Consider the following 21,394-nt stretch of genomic DNA (forward strand, 5'->3'; position numbering starts at 1 on the left):
AGTATCTAATAACTACTGTTCACAATAATTTCTGTGCCACTTGTAGACTCCAGGCACCAGACACGGCTGACGAGGACCAGTTTAGTCCCTCTCCTCAAACTTCCAACCCTCCCACCTCGAAGTAGTGCACCCTCATCTCCCACGCCGCAATCCCCACTCAGTCTCTCCCCTTCCCCGCCACAAGTCCTCCTGAGCCAACTCGATTTATCCCCTCCTGCCCCACTCCAAGCCCCACGGAGCCCCCTCTCCCCCCTTAACTGACCCTTAGCCCGGCTCCACACCTCGACTGGCCCCTATGCCCTTCAACTGCCCTCCCAACTGCCTCCTCGCCCCCCCAGCTCTCGCACCCCTCCAACTGCCTCCTTGTCCCCCTCGCTGGTTCTTCGGACCCCTAACGGCCTGCGCGCACTCCTTCAACTGCCCCCTCCCAACCGTCTTCTCTCTCCCGCCTCCCACTCGGCCTCATCGGGCGCCAACAAATTGCCCCCACCTCCGCCCCTCGCTCACTCTCACCAGGACTCGCTCCTCCGATTCGTGCCGCTTCTCTGCGGGGGCTCTCCCTCGCCACAAGCCTCCCCAGGCCCGGCCCCGCTGCGCTGCGCACCGCCGGGCCCGAGCCGCCGCCGCCCGCAGGCCTCCCAGCCCCGCCACTCTTTGAACGGGGGAGCGCTTCCGGAGCGGCGAACCCGGAACCAGCGGCGCCGTGACGCCGCCCCGCGCGACTTCCGCCCTGGCAGGGCCGAGGCCGCGCTATGGGGCCGCCATCTTTGGTGAGGGCAGCGCCGGACGCAGAGCTGAACGCAGCCCGGCTGGCGGCGGTGCTTGGGGCAGCGCTGCACCGGCCCCCGGCCGACGGGGACAGCGGCTTTTTGGCACTGCAGCGCGGGCAGAGGGAGGGGATGAACGATAGTATGCGTTGGGTTGGAAGGGACCACGAGAGGTCATGCCGGCCAAGCCCCTGCTAGCAGCAGGAACATCCTCTGTTAGAGCAGGCGGCTGAGAGCCTCGTCCAGCCTCACTTGGATCGTGCTTAAGAACGGTTTGGGTCAGCAGGGACTTCTAAAAGGTCATCCGGTCCAACCCCCCCTGCATGCAGCAGGGACGTCCTCCGCTACAGCAGGTTGCTCAGAGCCTTCTCCAGCCTCACCTTCAATAACTTCATGAACGATGCCTCAGCTTCCTCCCTGGGCAACCTGCTGCAGTGTTCCAGCAGCCTCATGGCACAGAACTTGTTCCTCACACCCAACCTAAACCTGCTCTGCTCTCATTCCAAACCATTGCCCTCATCCTGTCCCTCAGGCCTTTGCAAACAGTCTCTCTGCAGCCTTCTTGGGGTCCCCTTCAGGTACTGGCAGGCTGCTGCTAGCCCTCCCTGCAACCCTCTGCATGAACAACCCCAGCTCCCACAGCCTGTCCGTGGAAGCAGAGAGCTGCTCCAGCCCCCCATCATCTTCATGGCCCTCACCTGGACCCTCTCCATCAGGTTCATGCACTTCTTGTGCTGACTACACCTCCTCCCATTGGGCATCTTCATGGCCAAGCGCCAGAGGGGACCATCTACACACATGCCAGGTCCAGGGAGGTTCTCCTGCTGCTCTGCTCTGCCCTGGTGAGGCTACAGCCAGTTCTGTCCTCCTCAGTTCAAGAAGGACAGGGATGTACTGGAGATTAACAAGTCCGTGGGCCCCGATGAGATGCACCCAAGGGTGCTGAGAGAACTGCCTGATGTTATCGCTCTGCCACTCTCCATCATCATTGCCAACTGGTGGCAGACAGGAGAGGTGCCTGAGGGCCGGAGGAGAGCCAATGGCATTCCAGTCTTCAAAAAGGGCAAGAAAGAGGTTCCAGGGAACTACAGAGCAGCCAGCCTCACCTCCATCCCTGGAAAAGTGATGGAACAGATCCTGCTGCAGGGCATCTCAAGGCACTTGGAAGAGAAGGTTACCAGGAGTTAGTAGGCATGAATTTACCAAGGGGACGTCATGCTTAACTAAACTGACAGCATTTTATGATGCCATAACTGAATGGGTAGATGCAGGGAGAGCAGTGGATGTAGTCCACCTTGACCTTAGCAAGGCCTTTGACACCATCTCCCATGGCATTTTAGTGAGCAAGCTGAGCAAGTGTGGGATGGAAGAGCAGGCAGGGAGGTGGGTTAGGAACTGGTTGCAAGATAGAGTTCAGAAGGTGGTGAGCAATGGTGCCAGGTCCAGCTGGAGAGCTGTGACCAGTGGTGTCCCCCAGGGATCAGTGCTGGGGCCAGTCCAGATGTTCAACATCTTCACCAGAGACATTGATGAGGGCACAGACAGACAGACAGAGTCTGCTCAGCAAGTTTGCTGAGGACACCAAGCTGGGAGGCTTGGCTGATCCAGCTGCAGGCTGTGCAGCCATCCAGAGACCTGGACAGACTGAGAGCTGGGCACAGAGGAACCAGATGAGGTTCAACAAGGACAAGTGCAGAGTCCTGCATCTGGGGAGGAGTAACAAACTGCACCAGCACAGGAGGTTCCATCTGACCAAGAGGAAAAACTCTTTGTTGTGAGAGTGCCCTGGAGCAGGCTGCCCAGAGAGGTTGTGAAGTCTCCTTGTCTGGAGAGCTTCCAACCCCAGCTGGGCATTGTGATGCTGGGCAAGCTGCTGTGGGTGCCCTGTTTTAGCAGGGGGAGTTAGACTGGATGATCTCCAAAGATCCCTTCTAACCCCTACCATGGGCAGAATCTGTGTGACTCCCTTACAGTCAGTGCTGGAGACACTCATCCCAAGCCACCACGTCCAGAGCAACAGCTGCTGGCAGAGGAAATGCTTTCACTGCATGTGGTTATGCCTCATCTCCACGTTCTGTCACCACAGGCGTTTCCTACTGCCACCCCAGCAGGAGACTTGCAAGGAAAAAGGCCACATCCATTAGTGAAGGAATTCCCTAGCAACACTAGATGGTACCAGAGCTTCATACAGGCTCAGACAGGTCCCTGGCCAGACAGAAAGGAGCTCAAAAATGGAAATTCTGAAACATGGAAAGCTGGAAATGTAAAACTGCAGTACATTAACCTGTGCTGTTGGCAAAGGCATCACTGTTGCTGTGGGGAAAAGCAGTCAGGGGAGTATAAAGACTTCCCCCCCCCCTCCTTTTTTCTTTTCCTGGTGTTCAAAGCAACATATTGGTGGTTAAAAATGCTCAGGAGCATCACAACTATGGCAGCACCTGGGAGGGGAGGTGATTCTCAGGGAATTTTTCATTCCTGGTAATTAATAGTTAAGGAGCATTTAGGAAGTGTTTTAACTTAAGCACAGACTGCCTTAAATCATATGAAGGAGCTGGTGTCATTCGTGTGCCAAGGGTAGGGTTAGAATCATAGAATCAAGCAGGTTGGAAGAGACCTCCAAGATCATCCACAAAAACCTAGCACCCAGCCCTGTCCAGTCAACCAGACCATGGCACTAAGTGCCTCATCCAGGCTTTGCTTCAACAGCTCCAGGGATGGTGACTCCACCACCTCCCTGGGCAGCCCATTCCAATGCCAATCACTCTCTCTGGCAACAACTTAGCCAGGTGGGGTTGGTCTCTTCTGCCAGGCAACCAGCAACAGGACAAGGGGACAGAGTTTCAAGTTGTGCCAGGGGAGGTCTAGGCTGGATGTGAGGAGATGTTGAGATACTGGAACATGCCCAGAGAAGGGTGACAAAGCTGGTGAGAGGCCTGGAACACAGCCCTGTGAGGAGAGGCTGAGGGAGCTGGGGGTGTGCAGCCTGCAGAAGAGGAGGCTCAGGGCAGACCTCATTGCTGTCTACAGCTGCCTGAAGGGAGGCTGTAGCCAGGTGGGGTTGGTCTCTTCTGCCAGGCAAGCAGCAACAGAAGAAGGGGACATAGTCTCAAGTTGTGCCAGGGCAGGTCTAGGCTGGATGTTAGGAGGAAGTTGTTGGCAGAGAGAGTGATTGGCATTGGAATGGGCTGCCCAGGGAGGTGGTGGAGTCACCGTCCCTGGAGCTGTTGAAGCAAAGCCTGGATGAGGCACTTAGTGCCATGGTCTGGTTGACTGGACAGGGCTGGGTGCTAGGTTGAGGTGGATGATCTTGGAGGTCTCTTCCAACCTGCTTGATTCTATGATTCTATGATACTGAATCCTATAAGCAGCTCCCCGATTGCCTGTCTGCATGCCAGGAGCTCTTGAGCCAGCTCAGATCCGATCACCTGGCTGCGTAAGCGGCTGCAGACGCCGCCCGGTGCCGCCTGGGGGATTCATGCCTTGCAGGCAAACCCTGCCAAGGAATATTTATTCCATGAATAATCTCTCATGTCTTCGGTGCTTTCAACACATTGGGGCAAAACTGTTTCAAGTTTCTGTGCCTGCAACGACCGATCCAAAGCTGCCCCCGAAGGAGGTGGCCTGGTTTCAGCAGAGGCATCGTTTCCTCCGCGCCGTTGCCCTCTGCAGCACCACAGCCTCCGGGAGCTCGGTGGTGGCGAAATGAAGGATGGAGATAGCAGGAGAAATAAGAAAAGCAGAACTGGCACTTGGCCAGAAGTAATTTTTTTCTCAACTCCCCGCTCTGAGAAGTGTTCCTAGGAGCTGATCTTATGGCTAAATATGGTCAGGACTTCAGGGCTGTGTCTCATGCGACAGGCAGCGACGCTGGTGCGGTGTTTCCTCTCTTCCCAGATGAAGAGTTGGCGTCGGCAGCCTATTTTTAGTGGTGTGGGTGTCAAATATGCTGGTTAAATCTCCCATCGCCTGAGCTCAGCCTGCTCTGCCACAGAAGGGTTTCTGCCCAGTCCTAGCAAGGCTCATGGTCTGGGACTGGCGTCATAGGCTCCTGCTGCACGCTCTTGAGCTGGTAGGTCAGTGTCCTTTGGAGCTCTTCTGCTGCTCCTCAGCACAGCAGGGAGATGTGGACCTGTTGGAGCAGGCCCAGAGAAAGGCTGCAAAAATGATGCAAGGGCTGGAAGCTCTCTGCTGTGAGGACAGGCTGAGAGTTGGGGTTGTTCAGCCTGGAGAAGAGTAAGCTCCAGGGTGTCCTTCTGGTGGCTTTACAGTACTTAGAGGGGATGAGCAAAATGCCGGGAACAGACTTTTGAGCAGGTCCTGTTGTGACAGGACAAGGGGTGATGGCTTGAACTAAAAGAGAGATTCAGACTAGAGAGAAGGAAGAAATCTTTGGCCCTGAGGGTGATGAGACCCTGGCCCAGGTTTCCCAGTGAAGTGGGAGATGTCTCACCCGTGGAACCGTTTCAAGTCAGGTTGTTTGGGGCTCTGAGCAAGCTGCTGTAGTTGCAGAGCCTTCCTTCTCCAGGCTGAACAACCTCAGCTCCCTCAGCCTGTCCTTGTAGCAGAGGTTCTCCAGCCTCGTGATCATTTTCCTGGCCTCCTCTGGACCAGTTCTCTCAGATCCACATCCTTTCAGTGCTGAGGGCTGCAGAGCTGGACACGGCACTCCAGGTGAGTACTCACCAGAGCAAAGTGGCAGAATCATCTCTCTCAACCTTCTGGCCACGCTTCTTTTGCTGCAGAGGTTTTCTGCCCCCTGGGAATGAACAGCTGAGGGCCAGAGGAGTGACCTTTCATCCATCAGCTTCTGAAGCTCTAGAGGAATTTCTCCCTGACCACAGCAGCAGAGCTGCAGAGTGAACAGACCATTAAAATGTCCCATCACCAAAACCTTTCATGTCCCACTTTTATTTCCTGCTGCTTCTTCCTGTGGAAAGCCAAAGGCCTGTTTGTACCTGATGAAAGCCTTGGGATGGATCAGTTGACTGGAAGAGGCTCAGAGGATTGAAACTTACAGTTCCACATGGGCAAGTGTTAATCCATCAATCTGCTGAGCCCAACCAAGGTGCTGCAGGTCTTTGCAGGCACTCAGAGCTGACTCATGTCACAGAATCACAGAGTCATAGAATCAGTCAGGGTTGGAAGGGACCACAAAGATCATCTACTTCCAACCCCCCTGCCATGGGCAGGGACACCCTACCCTAGACCAGTGTCTGGCCCAGAATAGGATGTTCAGGGCTGGTACTGCATAAGGGATACTTCTAACTGAGCTTCTGGGAAAAGAGCTGTGTTTTTTACCTAGCTCCCTTTGGTCTCTGCAGATTCACTGCCTCTATTAACAGGCAGATGTTCCAAAGTGACATGAAGTTGGGTTCTCCCCTGGTTTAGTCTTTGAAGTCCCTCCTCGTGCATTGCAAAGGGCTGCTGCGTGGAATCAGCTCTGCTCAGGTTTCACTCAGAAACAGGACTTAGGTGGTCATAAGGTGTGAATAATGGGTCTTCTTTGAATCCTGATGCTGCTGAGACCACCCTTGTTCTCCAAAAGCCCTGATTCAACAGGAGGGTTGAGAAGAAGCAAGCATTACTGTGCAGTAAGAAAAGGGAGCAGAGCAAGAAAACTGCCTTAGTTCGGGACCTGCCTTAGCAGCTCTCTGCCTGTGTCTAACTAAGAAACAAGCTTCTGCTTAAACCTTGGGCTTGTGAGGAAATGAGATTTCTGTGGTGAAGGTCCCCATGGGAATGCATCCCCCACAGCCCCAACCCTGCTATTTACTGAAGTTTGGTGCCTGTTTCAACCAAATGGGCAGTGGGTAAGAATCCCAAAGGTAACAAGGTCCTAAAAGTGTTGTGGTAAGAGATGTGGTGTGACACAGAGAGAGAAACCTTCCATTTATGTCTTCTGAGTTCAGCTATGGTCAGAAAACTGCAAATCTAGGAATGGATAGGGCAAAAATCCACAACTGTCCTGCTTCGAGAACCAATTCTGATCAGGGATTTGACTTCCCAGCTCAGGCTCTGCTCAGCTCGGGCACCTTCTGCAGTTCAGGGCAGCTCTGCACAGCCAAGGGCTGCTTATAGCAAGGAGAAGCTGATGGGAAGAGTTCCTGCCTAGGGTTGGGCTGTGGAAAGGCTCTGCCAGAGACTTGCTTCTCTACACACCAAGGGCACTGCCACATCTGGTGCTCCATCATGAGGTGCAGCAAGTCAGAGGTGGAAGCTACTGGGAGGAGCAGACAGGACAGGTGACCCCCAGCTGCCCAACAAAGGCTTGCATCCCATGGATGGCATCTTCAGGAGAAAGCTGAAGGATCACCAGGGTTAAGCCTCTTCTTCACTGGCTGATGTCCCAGGAGGACTCTGTGCTTTTCTGCCCTTGACCCTGGTCCCTGTGTTGCTGAATCCAGTTCCAGAATCTAGCTCCTGAATCCACTTCCCATCTGCTGCTGAATCTGGTCTGGGACTTCCCCAGTGCCTGCCCCTGGCATCAGTGGTACCAATGGTGCCATCACTGCCATCAGGGCTTGGGCTCTATGCTGGTTTGTATCTCTTTGTATCCATTTAATTTTCTTCTTCTTACTGTTGTTTCCATAGTTTAGCACCAGACTTGATAGACTTAGACAACAGTTGGAAGGTCTTGAAGGTCTTTTCTGACTGAAATGATTCTATCATTCCATCCCAGCTGGTTTAGACCCCATCAGTCTCTTTCCCTTATTCCCTTTTGCTTCCCTTTGGGAAGGCAGAGGTGTTCATAGTGTCTGTCACTTGTCTGGTGGCCAGCCCAGCCCCTAACCCTTGACACCAAGCCATTGAGAAGCCTTGGTAGCATTCATGGATAGAAGGCACTAGAGACTCCACACAGAAGATGCTTGAGAAGAGGACCATGGGGTGGCTGATGGAGGAGGAATTGCTCTGGGTGAAGTATTCACCATATCTTGTTCCCCACATGGCTCTTTCTTCTGGTCTCGAGGAAGGGCTGAAGCTCTGCTACAGCCCCAGGACAACTCAGTTTAAGAGTCAGAGAATCACAGAAACATTTAGGTTGGAAAAGCCTCTCAACAAGTCCAACAGATAGCCCAACACTACAAGGTCCAGCCTTAAACCATATCCTCAAGCACCACATCCAAATGACTTTGAAACACATCCAGGGTTGGTGACTCCACCACCTCCATCAACCACGAGGCACTGGAAAGCAGGCATCAGTCGTGGCAGCTCTAAGAGGACGAGGTGGAGTTTCATGCTTGGAAGGAAATGGTCCCTTTTGCTCTTTCCCCTCATCGTTTCTTTCCTTCCCTAAGACCAAATAAAGCAGAAAGGAGATGCTGTGTTCTCAGGGTACTTCAGGCCTTGTAAAAATGGTCTGGTTTGGTGGTTTTGCAGGGAGACAACAGCCAAGCCAGGGCAGGAGAATCAGAAGGACCCACCCGTGTTAATTCCCTGCTGGCTCCAAGCCAGCCTGCATCCCAGGCAGGAGAGAAGTGGAGATGCTCCCTACCTCAGCACAGCAGCAGCCAAGAACCCTCGATTTAAGAACCAGATGAAGCTGAACCTCCTTGGAATGCCTTCAAAAATCTGCTAGCACTCTCCTCCTCCTCCTCCTCCTCACTGAAAGCTGACTAAATCCCTTTCCTATTTCAGGCTCCTAGTGAGACCCTGAAATATTATCAGTGCTCTTTGACACTCTCCCTGCCCCTCGTCCCACCTGGCTCTCCACAAAACACATTTCCTCTGCTTTCAGGGAAGAAAATCCTGGCAGGAGAAAAAACAACAACAACAAAAAAAAGAGGCAGGCTCCCTCAAACCCTTCAAACCCTTCAAACCCTGACACTTCTCTAGCACGAGGGCGATGGAGTCTCCTCCACTTGGTATTTGGTAGTTTAATAGAGTTTCCTTTTAGAGCTTTAATGAGTTTTTATTCCCCTTTGTGTGTATCAGAGGCTTCAGTCTGCCTGACAGTTTTACTCACCCCATGTGGAGTAATATGAAGAGTCAGGACAACCTTTTATTCCTGTGGCAAGGTTTGCTCTGCCAGCATTTTTCCCTTGCTCACAGCCGGGGGGCTGGGATGTGTTTTGACCCTTTCCTAGCTGCTGTTTCACCCATCTTCCAGCAAGGACTTTTGCTGCAGAGGCAGGAACAAACCCAGCCCTGCTCTCCGTGCTCTCAAATGCTCACAGCTCTGTATGGATGAAAGAGGAGGGGAAGAGGGGGAAGTCAAACCAAAAGGAAATGTAGGCTTCGGGCTTTGGCTCATCTGAGCAGCTGAGTTTTGTTACTCCAGCCTGAACCCAGGTTTGCAGCAAGCAGATCATGCTACAGGATTGTTCTCCTGCCTCCAGGGACCTCAAGGGCCATGTAGGTTTGTGGCTGTGCTGGGGACTTTTATTGTTTGCACAACACAAGAGTGGGCAGCTGGAGAACAGACCGAGCTGGAACTCTGCCCCCTTTACTCCTAACACATCCCCAAACCCAGCACAAGGAGGGAACAAACCTTGTGATGGTGATATGGAGGTGGTGAGACCTTGACCCAGCTTGCCCAGAGAGGTGGTTCACAGGATCACAGGGTGTTAGGAGTTGAAAGGGACCCAAAGAGATCATCGAGTCCAACCACCCCTGCCAGAGCAGGGCCACATAGTCTAGCTCAGGTCACACAGGAACACATCCAGACAGGCCTTGAAAGTCTCCAGAGAAGAAGACTCCACAACCTCTCTGGGCAGCCTGTGCCAGTGCTCTGTGACACTTACAGTCAAGAAGTTCCCCCTTGTGTTGAGGTAGAGCCTCCTGTGCTGCAGCTTAGATTCATTGCTCCTTGTCCTATCACAGGGAGCAAGTGAGAAGAACCTGTCCTCACCCTCCTGGCCCCCAGCCCTCAGATATTTATAGACATCTATTCATGTTTATTAACATAATGATGTTTATTATAATTATTTATTAGCATTAATAAAGGTGGTCCATCCCTGGACCATTCTAGTTCAGGTTGTCTGGGGCTCTGAGCAACATGCTCTAGTTAGGCATGTCCCTGCTGACTGCAGGGGGTTGGACTGGATGCCTTTAAATGGTCTCTTCCCACCCAAACCACCCTGCAAGGCATGAGATGCCTGATCTTGTGGTCATGCTGCAGAGCAATGGGAAGAGACATGCCTGAGCTGCTCAGGGATGGGACAGTCCCCACACCAGCCCTAGACAGTCAGGAAGTGTCTACATCCCATTTTCTTCAGCCATGGATGGACAGGTGCTCACTGACACCGTGCAGGAGGGTTGCTGCAGGACACCTGGCTGGAGTTACAAAGGATTGCACACACCAGGCTGGTGTGCATGAACACACAAACAGGTGTCAGTCCTGCTCCCCAGATCCTGCAGCACAGTGACAGGAGGGGTGATGTGGGATGGGAGCAATACATGAAGGAGAGGGAGGAATCAGAGCCACTGTGAGAATCCTGAGAACCCAAACAGAGAGATGGGGACAGAGCAAGCCCTGTCCCAAGTGATCTTGTTATCAGAGAGTGATAGGGGTTGGAAGGGATCTCTGGAGATCATCAAGCCCAACTCCAATGCTAAAGTAGAGTCACCAACAACAGGTTGCCCAGGACAGTGTCCAGGTGAGCTTTGAATGACTCCAGAGATGGAGACTCCACCACCTCTCTGGACAGCCTGTTCCAGTGCTCCATTACCCTTGAATTAAAGACGTCCCTCCTCATGTTTAGGTGGAATGCCTCATGTTCAAGTTTGTGCCTGTTACCCCTTGTCCTGTCACTGGACACCACTGAAAAAGCCTGGTCTCATCCTCCTGACCCCCACCCTCTAACTATGCATCAGCATTGATGAGATCCCCCCTATTATTTCTCTCTTCTCCAGGCTAAACAGCCCTGAGTCCCTCATCCTTTCTTCATGGGAGAGATGTCCCCTAACCATCTTTGTAGCCCTTTGCTGTACCCTTTCATGGTATCAGCATGCTCCAGCTGTGGGGATTCATGGCAGTGGTTTTCAAAGGCAGATGCTGGGGGCAGAGAAAATTGACCTGCAAGCCTGTGAATGCTCTTTCATAGAATCATAGAATCAACCAGGTTGGAAGAGACCTCCAAGCTCATCCAGTCCAACCTAGCACCCAGCCCTATCTTCATTCTGCTTTTGGGACTGCTGGACTCTCTAGGTGCCTTCTGATGTCTGTAGGGCAGGCTGCATGAAGACAGACTTCTAGAATGTAAAGATTTAAGGGTGACAGAGCCCTGGAGCAGGCTGCTCAGAGAGGTGCTGGAGTCTCCCTCTCTGGAGACATTCCAAACCCACCTGGACACGTTCCTGTGTGACCTTCTCTCAGTGAAGCTGCCTTGGCAGGGGAGGTGGAGGTTGGTCTTGATGATCTCCAGAGGTGCCTTCCAACCCCAACCATTTGGTGATTCAGAGCAGTTCCAGGCTTTTCTTGTGCTTAATTACACAAGTCCATCAGAGTCATATCATTTCAAGACACATGCCATGAAAGGTTACCTATTAAGCAGGGCCTTGGGGTTTTTTTGATGTTGCAGAAGACTTGTGCTCATCTGCTGGGAATTAGGAGGTTATTATTGTGTGGAAGCTAATCCAAATTGCCTGCTATCCACAGGCAGAAAATTAAAAGGAATATTGAAGCCCATTCCACAGATTACAAAGTCAGTGGCATAGCTCTGCAACCAGTAGTATGAGGCTCTTTGCAGTTGAGAGTTGCCAATAATTTAAGTCAATGTTTAACATCTGGCATTACTATACAGTGTCTGGCTTAAGCTCTAACCTTTTCTTTCCCCCCCCCTCCCCATCCCCCTACTCCTTACCCCTGCTTTCAGAAAAAGCTTTTTCTTCTTTGAGAGAATTTTGATTGCTAAAGCCCTTCCCAGGACAGCTTTATCCTGTGATTTAACATTTTCTGATGGAGTCTCATTTTGAATCAGTTGAATAATTGGCAGTGACTTTGGTATTCAACTGATTCATGAGGTACATCCAAGCTCTTCAGTAATTTCATATTAGTGTCTTCATAATCAAAGCCCCCTGGTTTTGGGGTTGGCTTTTTGGTTGGTTCCCCCCCCACACACACCATCAAAAAGCAGTCTGGTGATCTGCTTTCATTAAAAATAAAGCACAGGGGATTGGGAGTGATTAGAGATGGTCAAACTTCCCCTCCAGGTCACCCTTGGCTGTATAGCACCAAGCACAGGCTGATGGTTTTGCTGGTTCCAGGACAGTGCTCATAGTATCACAGAATAGTAGGATCATTTTGGTTGGAAAAGACTTGTAAGATATTGAGTCCAACTGTTCTGGACTACTCAATTCAAGAGAGATGTTGAGATACTGGAATGTGCCCAGAGAAGGGTGACAAAGCTGGTTAGGGGCCTGGAGCACAGCCCTGTGAGGAGAGGCTGAGGGAGCTGGGGGTGTGCAGCCTGCAGAAGAGGAGGCTCAGGGCAGACCTCATTGCTGTCTACAGCTACCTGAAGGGAGGCTGTAGCCAGGTGGGGTTGGTCTCTTCTGCCAGGCAACTAACCATGGCCCTCAGCACCACATCTCCATCGCACTGAAACCCCTCCAGGGATGGGGTCTCCACCACTGCATGGGCTGGAGCACCTCCTCTGTGGGGACAGGCTGAGGCAGTTGGGGCTGTTCAGCATGGAGAAGAGGAGGCTCCAGGGAGACCTTCTGGTGGCCTTTCCATACTTGAAGTAGGCTACAGGAGAGATAGAGAGGGACTTTTTACAAGGGCTGGTAGTGATAGGACAAGGGGCAATAGCTTTGGGCTGGAAGAGGGCAGATTTAGCCTGGAGATTAGGAGGAAATTCTTTCCAGTGAGGGTGAGGGGACACTGGAACAGGTTGCCCAGAGAAGCTGTGGCTGCTGGAAGTGTTTAAGACCAGGCTGGACGAGACCTTGAGCAACCTGGTCTAGAGGGAAGTGTCGCTGCCTATGGCAGGGGGGTTGGAACTGGCTAATCTTTGAGGTCCCTTCCAACCCAACTCATTCTGTGAGAGAAGCCTATGGATGACCTGTCTGCCCTGGATTCTCCAGGAATCCCACCACCTCTGCCGCCACCTGGGAGAGGAAGGCTGGGCGCTGCCGAGCCTCGGCGCGCCAAATGCAGAGCTGTCCTTTTCACACCCCACTCTTCCCCAGCCTTTGGCAGGGGCTATGATATAACAGGTTTTGCATAGCTGCTAGACATCTTCCTAATGGTGCCCCTGGTGAATTCTAAATTTCAGTCACAGCCTCTAAATTTTCATTAGGAGCAGTCACACAGAGAGAATGATGGATTAGATTTTATTGTTGGAAAATCTCCAGATAAAATTAAAGTGCTTCTTTCTTTTCTGAAACCTTTACCTTTCCCCTGGGGTGCCCTATAAATAAGGTATCAAATAATGTTTATCCTTTTGAATTCTGCAATCTTACATGTTTCATGCTCGCTCCTGACCATTTTCCTGCTTCTTCGGAGATGGCACTCTTCAGTTAAAGCCCAGGAACAGACATTGCTACCTCATGGACTCTGCAGCCTGACTTTGTGTCCTAGGAGCGTTTGGATTCCTCAGAACCACACAATGCATTGGGCTGGAGGATACCTTCAAAGGTAGCACAGTATCACAGTATCACCAAGGTTGGAAGAGACCTCACAGATCATCAAGTCCAACCCTTCACCACAGAGCTCAAGGCTAGACCATGGCACCAAGTGCCATGTCCAATCCTGCCTTGAACAGCTCCAGGGACGGCGACTCCACCACCTCCCCGGGCAGCCCATTCCAGTGTCCAATGACTCTCTCAGGGAAGAACTTTCTCCTCACCTCCAGCCTAAATCTCCCCTGGCGCAGCCTGAGGCTGTGTCCTCTCGTTCTGGTGCTGGCCACCTGAGAGAAGAGAGCAACCTCCTCCTGGCCACAACCACCCCTCAGGTAGTTGTAGACAGCAATAAGGTCACCCCTGAGCCTCCTCTTCTCCAGGCTAACCAATCCCAGCTCCCTCAGCCTCTCCTCGTAGGGCTGTGCTCAAGGCCTCTCCCCAGCCTCGTCGCCCTTCTCTGGACACGCTCAAGCATCTCAATGTCCCTCCTAAACTGGGGGGCCCAGAACTGAACACAGTACTCAAGGTGTGGTCTAACCAGTGAGCAGGGGCATCTCCAACTAGATCAGGCTGCTCAGGGCCACATCAGCTTGGGCCTTGAATGTCTCCACAGGTGGGGTTTCAGAATTCCAGCATGATAGGGGTTAGAAAGGACCTCTGGAAATCATCCCCCTGCCAAGTCAGAGTCACAGAATCACAGAAGCAGTCAGGGTTGGAAGGGACCACAAGGAGCACATAGTTTCAACCCCCCTGCTACGGGCAGGGACAGCCTACCCTAGATCAGCCTGGCCACAGCCTCATCCAGCCCAGCCTTAAACGCCTCCAGGGATGGGGTCTCAGAGGAACATGTCCAGGTTGGAATGTCTCCAGAGATGGAGACTCCAGCACCTCTCTGGGCAGCCTGCTCCAGGGCTCTGTCACCCTTACATTAAAGAGGTTCCTCCTCGTGTTTAGATGGAACTCTTTATGTTCCAGTTTGTGCCTGTTACTCCTTGTCGTGTCTCTGGACACCACTAAAAGAAGCCTGGTGCCATCCTCTTGACACCCACCCTTAAAGTACTGACCAGCACTGATGAGATCCACCCTCAGCCTGCTCTCCTGCAGACCCCAAAGCCTCAGTCTCTCCTCGCAAAGGAGACGTTCCAGTCCCCTCCGCACTTTCGTATCCCTCTCTCTCTTTCCTTTTTCTCCCTCCTCCCTGCTTACATCTAATCTGTCCAGCTTGCAGACAGATGAGACACCACTTTGGTATACACCATGATCACGGGGCCCAGGCTGAGGCACTTTCTACTGGGAACCAGTCACTGCCTCCGCCAGCCAAAGCCCGATAAGTGGTATCCGCTCCCACTGCCCCTGGCCAGCAGAGTTTTACAGCAGATGTTGTTTCCACAGCAAAAAAAGGAGAATTGGAGAGGGGAAAAAAAAATCACTTTTTTCAGGACCTTAAACAGTTTTAGGTGGCTTTTAGCCTTCAACTAAAGAAAGCAAGAGTCCTGCAGGCAGCTGGTGGGAAGAGTTCAAGAGCTGGCAGTGCTGGCATGGATCCCACTGGCGTCAGCTCCTTTAAATTAAATTCCACAGGGACTTATCCAGCAAAGGCTCCAAACAAGTTTTAGACAGCATCTCCCAGACCCACACCTCTCCCTTCACACCATCTTAAATACAGCACAGAAAGACCAAGACTTGATGATCTATGAGGTCTCTTCCAACCCTGATGATACTGTGATACTGTGTGACTCCACCATGACAAAAGGTTGGCCAAGAGAGGAGCTTTCTGTGCTCCCAAATGGAGGGAAAGGTCCTGGCTTCCCACCAGGAATACACAGGCACACCCAGCAGGGAGAGAAAAGTTTTCCTGCTGGGAGTAACACAAGTCAGCATTGCCTGGAGCTCCTGGTGCCTCCAGCTGGAGTCGGGGTCCCAGATGGGGACCCAGCATCTGGGGAGTTAGGTGACTTCTGTGCTGCAAGAGTGGTCAGGCATTGGAAGGGGCTGCCCGGGGAGGTGGTGGAGTCACAGAATCACAGGAGCAGTCAGGGTTGGAAGGGACCATAAGGATCATTTAGTTCCAACTCCTGTGCCATGGGCAGGGACACCCTACCCTAGAGCAGGCTGCCCACAGCCTCAGCCAGCCTGGCCTTAAACACCTCCAGCCATGGGGCCTCAACCACCTCCGTGGGCAACCCATTCCAGCCTCTCACCACTCTCATGCTCAACAACTTCCTCCTCACGTCCACTCTGAATCTCCCCACCTCCAGCTTTGCTCCATTCCCCTCAGTCCTCTCCCTGATCGCCTAAAAAGTCCCTCCCCAGCTTTTTTGTAGGTCCCCTTCAGATCCTGGAAGGCCACAAGAAGGTCACCTTAGAGCCTCCTCTTCTCCAGACTGAACAGCCCCAACTCTTTCAGTCTGTCCTCATAACAGAGCTGCTGCAGCCCTTTGAGCATCCTCCTGGCCCTTCTCTGGACACACTCCAGCATCTCCACATGCCTCTTGCAATAGGGGCTCCAAAACTGGATGCAGTACTCCAGGTCACCAGCCCTGGAGGTGTTCAGCACACAGGCAGACGTGGTTCTTTGGGACATGGTCTAGTGGCCTTTGAGGTGTTGGACAGAAGGTTGGGTGTGAGGTCTTTTCCAGCCCTAATGACTCTATGATTCCTATAGCTGACCTTGAAGGATGCCCAACAGGGCTGCAGCCAGCAGCAGCATCTCAGAAAGCACTGCACAGCAAGTCACAAACCAGCAGTACCTCACATTTGCAGGTTGGCCTGCAGGGTCCAAACTCCTTTGCCAGCCTCCCAGGACTTCTGCTGCTGCTGGTTTCCTCCTGGCACAGGCTGTTGAGATGGGCTAATGGCTCATTCCCATCATTTCACTACATTTTCCTCGTCTTTACCCTACTTGCTTAGGAAGAAAATCTACATCAACAGAGAGTCAAGCCAGTTCCTTGTCTCAAAGGCCCTCCAACCTGCTGGGATCAGCCAGGGCTCAGCACCCTCAGTGTCCTTCCTCTCTGCACTGAGAAGGTGGATTTCCAAGAGGAACCACTGGCTCTTACCCTTAGGATGCCTTCCAACAGGAGCACACAAGGGAGCTCTCAGCACAGGGCAGCTGTGGCTGTCAAGCTCGTTCAAATCATGAGTCTGACATAGCTAACCCTTGAGTTTGACTCTGGTTTTGATTTGCCATCACTGACCTAAGGCCTGGTTAACAGAGGCAGGATCCCAGGCTGAGCTCCCTGGCACCTGTGGCAGTTCTCTCCAGAACTACTGTCCTTTGTAACAAGAAGGTTTCAGGACTGTTAGGCTCACAGAACATTAAAGCTGGAAAAGATCTCTAAGAAAAACTGAGGGACCTGGAGAAGAGCAGCCTGAGAGGGCATCACATTAATGTTTACAAGTATCTGAGGGCTGGGTGGCAAGAAGAAGGGGACAGGCTCCTTTCAGAGGTGTCCTGTGATAGGATGAGGGGCAACAGACACAAACTGCAACACAGGAAGCTCCACCTCAGCATGAGGAGAAATTTCTTTGCTGTGAAGGTGCTGGAGCCCTGGAGTAGGCTGCCCAGAGAGATTATGGAGTCTCTTCTCTAGAGACTTTCAAGACACATCTGGACACATTCCTGTGTGCCCTCCCCCAGGTGATCCTGCTTTGGCAAGAAGGTTGGGCTTGATGATCTCTGGAGGTCCCTTCCAACCTCTGCCATCATCAAGTCCAAGCATCCACTGACAGCAGGGCAAGGGAGGGGATTCTGCCCCTTTACTCTGCTCTTCTCAGGCCCCACCTGCAGTTCTGTGTGCAGTTCTGGAGCCCCCAACACAAGAAGGACATGGAACTGTTGGAGCCAGTCCAGAGGAGGCCACCAAGACACTTAGAGGGCTGCAGCAGCTCTGCTATGAGGACAGGCTGAGAGTGTTGGGGCTCTGCAGCCTAGAGAAGAGAAGGCTTCCAGAAGACCTTGGAGTGGCCTTCCAGTGTGTGAAGGAGGCTACAGGAAGGCTGGGGAGGGACTACTGACAAGGATGAGGAGGAATGGGTTTAAAGTGAGAGAGGGGAGATTGAAACTGGATGTTAGGAAGTTCTTTGCAGTGAGGGTGGTGAGACACTGGCACAGGTTGCTCAGGGACGTTGTGGAGCACAGAATCATAGAATGTGATCACAGATCATAGATCACATTCTGTGATCCTGTGCTCCACAACCTCCCTGGGCAACCTGTGCCAGTGTCTCACTACCCTCACTGTAAAGAGTTTCAATCTCCCCTCTCTCACTTTAAACCCATTCCTCCTCATCCTGTCATTACAAGACCTTGTCAACACTCCCTCCCCAGCCTTCCTTTAGGCCCCTTCAGACACTCCACGGGCTGGGAAGAGCAGAGGCCACAGGGATGCACAGGACCTTTAACTCCATTTTCATTTGGGAGGGAGGTGTTGACGTTTTAAATGCCATGACCGATAGACAGTTGGCAGCAAGTTGGAGTCATGAAGTCACTGAAAAGCAACACAACTCCCCCCAGACACCCCTTTTCCTGATGCCTTAGGCCCCATGATTGGGCTGTGAGTGACTCAAGGGAGGAGGATGCGATGGCAGGGCAGGCTTGGGGCTGGGCAGCCTGCCCATGGGCCAGCACGCAGGCTGTTTTGCAAGGATGAGCTGGACACCATCCTCCCCTTGAGCTGCTGATGAAGTCATCATGGCTTTGTGCCCCCTCCCTTGCCCTGCTCCCCAGAGGATGGGGTAGAGCAGCTGGAGCTCAACATATCAGGCAAAACCCCATCATCTGATGGCCTCTTGCCTCTCTGAGGCCCTGCTGTCACCAGCATTTGGAGGAGAGGTTTGCTCTTGTCCAGGCTGAGCTCTCCATCTCCTGCCTTGTGCCAAGTACACACAGAGTCAAGCAGAGCTGTTGAGATCCTCACTGGAAGAGAGGAGGGAGGTTTAGGTTGGACATGAGGAACAATTTCTTTCTTGAAAGATTGGCCAGGCATTGGAACAGGCTGTCCAGGGAGGTGGTGGAGTCACCATCCCTGGAGGTGTTCAAGAAAGGTCTGCCCGTGGTACTCTGGGGCATGGTTTGATGACATCTGCTCCACTCTGCTGAGAGCCTACTTGCACTGCTGGGGCCAGCTCTGGAGTCCTTAGCACAGCAGAGACATGGACCTGGTGGAGAGGGACCAGAGGATGCCGCAGCAATGCTGGGAGGGCTGGAAGCCTTCTGCTGTGAGGCCAGGCTGAGAGACTTTGAGCTGTTCAGCCTGGAGAAGAGAAGGCTCCAGGGAGACCTTCTAGAAGGTGGCCTTTCAAGGACTTAAAGTGGCCAATCAGAAAGCTGGAGGTGGACTTTTGAGCAGGACCTGTTGTGATAGGACAAGGGGTGATGGTTTGACCTGAAAGAGGAAGATTCAGGCTGGAAAGAGGAAATGTTTCAGAGCGAGGGTGGTGAGAGCCTGCCCCAGGTTTCCCTGAGCGGTGGGAGATGCCCCATCCCTGGAACCATTGTAGGTTGTTTGGAGCTCTAGTTGGGGATGTCCCTGCTGACTGCAGAGAGGGTTGGACTGGATGAACCTTGGAGATCCCTTCCAACCGAAAAGCATTCCATGATTGCTGTTTTTAGTATCGAGCTGTGTCTGAAAAAAGACCCAAACTCAGTCAGGTCTCAGTAAGAACAATCACTTGTGCTAGGGAACTCATTCTGGACCTTTGGAAAGAAAAGCATTTTGAGTCAAACCACCCCAAAATCATACTTCTGATTCAGGGAGGGGCTTTTTATAAAGGCCCAGTGGTGATAGGACAAGGGCAATGGTTTCAAACAGGAGCAGGGAATAATTAGAATGGAGGTTGGGAAGAAATCCTTTACTATCAGGGTGGTGAGAGCCTGGAATGGGTTGCCCAGAGAAGTTGTGGATACCTCATCCATGGAAGTTTTTAAGACCAGGCTGGGTCTTAGGTTGATGGTTGGACTCAATAATCTTTTGAGGTCTTTTGCAACCAAAACAGTTCTATGATTCTAGGACGAGACTTTGAGCAACTTGGTTTAGTCAAAGGTGTCCCTGCCCATGGATGATCTCTAAGGTCCCTTGCAGCTGAACCTATTCTATGAGCCTGTGATTTACTTATTTCCTTCATCCAAAATAAGGTTCCAATTTTACCAACAGCAAAGTTAAAAAAAAAAAAGGAGGAGAAAAAAAAAAAGGTCTGGATGAACTCAAAAGCTGCTTCACTTTCACTCCATTTCTTTTGCCCCTCCACAGGGAAATCCTCAGCGCTCCGTTTCCAACCCTTTAATGAACAACAGCCCTTTCCCCTCCACCTTTTAGGGCCTGATTCACCAGGATCATCCATAAATATTACTTTAAAAAACCTTTTCTTTTTTTTTTTTTCCTGAGGAACTCTTTGGGGGGGCTTTGAGAGCAGCTCGTGTCAGGAAATCATGTCAGGTATTTCTCCCTCTCCTCCTCCAGCCGCTGGTAGCGAGGTTGGAAAAGAACAGATGCGTTAACTGCTGGAGATTTACAGCAAACCCCCCCCCCCCCCCCCCCCCCATGGGAACCATAAACCTACAATTTGTTCAATTTCAAAAGCAGACCTCTGCCCATTGCAGGACCTTTCAGCACTGTTTGAAAAGCTGGGCTTAAAAAAAGCCCCACGTCTTTGCTGATAAAAGGGACACTAAGTTCATTTCTCAACCCTAGCGGTGCCTACGAAGTGGAGATGTGTGCAGCTGCAGGGTGGTGGAGGGGGGAAAGGAGACAGCCCACCCCCCCGGGCTTCCTCCTGGCTCTCTTTGGTGTGGAGGTATCCTAGAGTGGGCAGGTTTAAAAGGGATGGGAGCAGAAGGTGTTGGAAGCTCTGATTTAGCAGATTGATGGCACACAAGGTCTGCTCAGAATCATAGAATCAGTCAAGGTTGGAAGGGACCACAAGGAGCAGCCAGTTCCAGCCCCCCCTGCCATGGGCAGGGACACCCTACCCTAGAGCAGGCTGCACACAGCCTCAGCCAGCCTGGCCTTAAACACCTCCAGGGATGGGGCCTCAACCACCTCCGTGGGCAACCCAGTCCAGCCTCTCACCACTCTCATGCTCAGCAACTTCCTCCTCATAGCCAGGCTGAATTTCCCCACCCTCAGCTTTGCTCCATTCCCCCAGTCCTGTCACTCCCTGAGAGCCTAAAAAGTTCCTCCCCAGCTTTTTTGTAGGCCCCCTTCAGATCCTGGAAGGCCACAAGAAGGTCACCTGGGAGCCTCCTCTTCTCCAGACTGAACAGCCCCAACTCTTTCAGTCTGTGCTCACAGCAGAGCTGCTGCAGCCCTCTGATCAAGCTCTCAGGCTTGCCTCCATCATGTAGGGGATGCAGTGACAGGATGAGTGGCGATGGCTTTAAGCTGGAAGAGGGCAGATTTAGACTGGAGATTAGGAAGAAGTTGTTTCCAGTGAGGGTGGTGAGACACTGGCACAGATTGCCCAGGGAGGCTGTGGACGCTCCCTCCCTGGAGGTGTCCAAGGCCAGGTTGGACGAGGCCAGTGGGAGCAGTCCCTGCCCATGGGATGATCTTTAAGGTCCCTTCCAACCTAAATCACTGCATGATTCTGTGCTCCTAGATTCTTCATGTGAATCTGGTGAGCACTGATGGACTTTGTACTTGTTCCTGACCTCCAGTAGGCACTGGGAACAGAAAAGTCTCCTTGTGACCAAGAAACAGTTTGGTGCCACAACATGCCAGTCTACCATATCAAAACCTGGCCTTGACACTGGTGTGTGCACAAACACCTGAAGAACCAAAATCACCAGCTTGCCTCTTGTTCTTCACCTACTTGCTCCCTCCCCTCCACAGCTGAGGTCAACCCAAAGGTGGCCAAGATGCAACATCTCTTTCAAGAGCCTGACACATCACCAGCCACAGAGTCAAAGGAGATTTTGGCCTTTGACTCAGATAGAATCATAAAATCAACCAGGTTGGAAGAGACCTCCAGGCTCATCCAGTCCAACCTAGCACCCAGCCCTAGCCAGTAAACCAGACCATGTCACTAAGTGTCTCATCCAGGCTTTTCTTGAAGACCTCCAG

At 52.3% G+C, this 21,394-nt stretch overlaps 1 protein-coding gene across 3 annotated transcripts in view; it reads right to left on the reverse strand.

Moving 5' to 3' along the window:
• LOC135180776 (uncharacterized) overlaps positions 1 to 21,394 on the reverse strand; it is a 78,879-nt gene that overhangs the window by 18,626 nt on the left and 38,859 nt on the right. The window contains exon 1 of one of the 3 annotated variants that reach the window (XM_064153517.1): positions 514 to 1,927. The exons of 1 other annotated variant lie outside the window; for it this stretch is intronic. The gene's annotated coding sequence lies outside the window, so the exon portion shown is untranslated. Of the gene's footprint in view, positions 1 to 507; positions 1,928 to 21,394 lie in introns of those variants that run through there. One more of the 3 variants, XM_064153518.1, reaches the window with a different exon arrangement.

Source organism: Pogoniulus pusillus, chromosome 13 (genome assembly GCF_015220805.1).
Source record: "Pogoniulus pusillus isolate bPogPus1 chromosome 13, bPogPus1.pri, whole genome shotgun sequence".
Lineage (NCBI taxonomy): Eukaryota > Metazoa > Chordata > Aves > Piciformes > Lybiidae > Pogoniulus > Pogoniulus pusillus.